At 47.9% G+C, this 3,712-nt stretch overlaps 1 pseudogene; it reads right to left on the bottom strand.

Annotated features, from left to right (window-relative positions):
* Window positions 1-297: 297 nt before the first annotated feature.
* On the bottom strand, window positions 298-3,519 carry LOC123094012 (DEAD-box ATP-dependent RNA helicase 50-like; annotated as a pseudogene).
* Window positions 3,520-3,712: the final 193 nt, after the last annotated feature.

Raw genomic sequence — 3,712 nt, 5'->3', positions numbered from 1 at the left:
GCGCACAAGAGCATCTTGCACCACAAAAAAAAATTAGAATTGTTTGAACTTTATTTCTAATCTAAATCAAGGTACTGTTCACAGGCTCATCTGAGCCTGTGCTCCGGGTTGAATTATCGTTCCGTGCTCTCATCTCATCTGCTTACATCAGCTACCTCTTCCACCACATCTTTCTTCTTATGCTGTCTACACCTTTCTGAACTGATGAGCACAGCAGCATTAACAAGTGAAGTCCAGCTTATACTGCATGCTCTTATGAATCTGCCTGCCACCACTAGTTGAGTTGCCACCACTGAATCACCTGAACATGAGTGCCTTGCACTTATTTTGAATGTTATAAAACACCTTTGCGCTTCTCATTGTACTACACATTTTTTAACCTAAATAAATGTATGATCAGCAGCACACAGGCATGATCAGCAGAACACTAGTAGCATACATATCCTTCCTAGATGTGACAGTAGTGCATATACATCATCATATACTACTGCAAATACTAGCTAGAGCTGTGTGTGGGGGAGAGAAGCATCATCAGCCCCAATTCTAGAACTGGAAGCACGGGACGTCGTGTAGCGGGTGCCCCTTGAGGTTCCTCTCCATCACCCTCCTGGCCAGGGACACCTGCTTCCCCACCGCGAACACGAAAGCCTTGCCGTCACCCGATGCGCCGCGGGCTGTCCTGCCGACCCTGCGCACGTACTCGCTCGGGTCACAGGGGTAGTCGAAGAGCACCACGTGGTTCACGTTTGTGAAGTCGATCCCTCGCGAAGCTCTGCCACCATCACATAAATGACACACATTCAGTCCTGCCGTTCAGTGAAAGCAATGGCCTCAAAACTAGTAGAAACTAGTAGTAAAGTAGAAATGTTGTTCAGTTGATCCACACCTGTCTGTGCACACGAGGAACATCGAGTCGGTAGTCTGTTTCTTCAGGAACTCCTTCATGTTTGCGATGCGTTTCGCCTGGTCCAATGCAGCATGGAACGGTAGAACCTTGATCTGTGACGCTTTCCTGTCCAGCCGTGTCAGCACATTTTCAACCTTTCTACATGTCTCAATCTGGGAACAGAAAGAATCCGGCTAGTTGTCAGACACTGGTATTTTCTGTTATGTACTTTTAAGGAAGTATGTTTGGTATTGATGTATGATAATATACAGAGATACAAGGGAGAGGAACTAGCACCTTATTGCAGAAAATGATTGTTTTACGAACCGGAGATTCCTCAATAATCTTTAGAAGTGCTGTCCTCTTGTTGGAAAAGGCTGTTTCCGGATTCTTTTCATCATTGTCATTTCCACTGCAGTCCACAAGAATCTGTAGTGTAACAGTACAATTGTAAAATGTAATCACTCTCGGAGAGAATAGCACATGATGATGCCAATGCCATTGTTTTATGCAATTACATATCTGAGTCATTTTTATCGTATGCAAGAAGTTCCAAATTTGTAAACGATAGATATGTCACTTCAGGAGTATTTCCTAGAAGCGTTTTCAGACAGTACGTATATGCAACATAGTAAAAGGTTACGGAAATTACAGAAATTAAGAATGACCCACCTCTTCAAGACGCGCGCTTGTCCGGTGGACACTAGGTCCCATGATCACCTCACAGTCGGGAAAGGTTTCAACAACCTTGTTATATATATCAAGAGGAAGAGTTGCAGTGACAAAAAGATATTGTGTGGTCACTGGTGCGACAGTAATCAACTGATGAAGCACTTGTTCAAAGCCTTCTTCACTAAATAAAATATCCACTTCATCGAACACGGCACTGCAATTAGGGGGATCAACATGTTAACTTATGTCTTAGGTTATCTAGTGCATCCACTTATTTATCCCTCTGTCCAACTAAAAAAATGACTGGAAAAAGGAGCAGCCATACCATCTGAGGTTATTTAGCTGCACAAAGCCTTCCTAAAGCAGATACAAGAAACGGCCAGGCGTTGCTATAAGTACATCTAGCTCTTGATCAAGGCTTTCCAGTTGGTCTTCTGTCGAAATCCACCGGTCGCAACCATTGACCTGAAGGGAACCCCAGATTTCGATATTGAACGGCAATTCTGAAGGACCTGCATTTAGAGAAATGACTCAACAGGTTATTACATAATTATTATTTTCCTCAAATTGATCCTGGAACCGCATAAAGCCTCAGCAACATCACATTCAGCGAGTAGTATAGTATACCTGAGAAGAAAGTTCAGCAGTAGGTGTCAATATTATGACGCGTGGGTTCCTGGGAGATGGTTTGTGGATCCCGATAGCTTCTTCCTTCCTTAAATTTTGAACTATAGGGCAGAGATATGCCAATGTCTTGCCAGACCCACTCTGATCAGCAATAATGCAACTCCTCCCCTCCAAGACAGGACCATATGCCATAGCCTAAGACGGTTTTACAGGGATACTCCAATTGATATGCAACATTCATGGATACTGAAGCTAACAACTGAATATATTTTTCGGCTCAGTAAACCAAAAGAGAAGAAATGAAAAATGCGTTTACCTGAATGTGTGATGGTTGAGGAAACCCGAAGGTTCTCAATGCACCGAGAATCTCATCGCCGCAGCCAATCTCCTTAAAAGATCTGCGGCTGAAAAACCCACTGTCCAAAGGGACCTTCTGCTTCCGATCCTCTCTTCTATAAGACGTAGCATCGGCAACTTTACCCCAAACTTTGGGGCCAAAAGCAGCCTCCTCATCAGAAAGATCTGAATCATCGTCGCCTTTGTATTGCCTCAGCACAGAATTCAGAGAACGCACGGCCCTGCTCCTCTCATCCCTAGAGTCATCATTTTGTTTTGCGCGGCATGCTGGGTCGGGGACAAACTTCCTTCTTCCAGATTTGCTTCCATCTTCATCAGAATCAGCATAAGAAGATTCACTACGCCGTGCGATGCTTGTGCGGACTGCTGATCTCCTAGCTAAAGCCTGCACTTTCTGGGCCTTCAGTCTTCCGAAGCTCCCGACACCTGCATTATTCCCCCCATTTGCTGCACCTGTAGTGTAAAAAATTGTCCCATTTTCTTCAAGGAAAAGTAACACATTTCACTCTCAAGCACTACAAATTTCTTGAAATTTCGGCTAAAGTTAACTCATCGATGAACAATTTTGCTAAAATTTTCCTAACAAATTTGACATTGCCAAATAGATGTCGAACCTTTGGGGGCGGAGCGGTCGGCGGTGACCCTGGAGAGGACCGCCGAGGACGGCACGCCGGGCTCCTCGCCGTCATCGACGCCGCCCCACACGATGACGCTCTTCCCGGTGCTCCAGTCCACGAGCCAGTACGCGCCGGGGGTGTCCATGGCCACCCGCTCGTAGTCTTGGCCGCCGTCCTCCCCATCCGCCGTGGCGGAGGACGCCCAGCTCCGCCGCGCGCCGCCGCAGGAGAACGAGACGGAGCACCGGAGGAAGGCGGCCGTCCGGCCGAGGAGGAGCGGCAGCGCGCGCGCCTGCGCCCCCGCCACGTCCATCGCCGGCGAGAGAGCGACTGAGTGAGCGACCGCTGCCTCCTATCCGAAGAAGAGGAGGGAGATATCGTTGCTTCGTGGGCCTGGAAAATGGGCCTCGTGGGCTGGGCCGCCAGGTAACGGACGGGCTGCCGTTTTTATTCACGCGGGGTCGCGTGCTTAGGGTTTCATTTCAGTTTTCCCTCGCGAATGGAGTTCCCATCGGGCCGCCGCATCAGGCGCTCGGCGCCGCCGCCGCCGCCG

This window comes from Triticum aestivum, chromosome 4B, assembly GCF_018294505.1.
Source record: "Triticum aestivum cultivar Chinese Spring chromosome 4B, IWGSC CS RefSeq v2.1, whole genome shotgun sequence".
In the NCBI taxonomy this organism is placed as follows: domain Eukaryota; kingdom Viridiplantae; phylum Streptophyta; class Magnoliopsida; order Poales; family Poaceae; genus Triticum; species Triticum aestivum.
The sequence above is the reverse complement of the archived record's forward strand: the minus strand, read 5'-3'. Positions and strand labels throughout refer to the sequence as shown.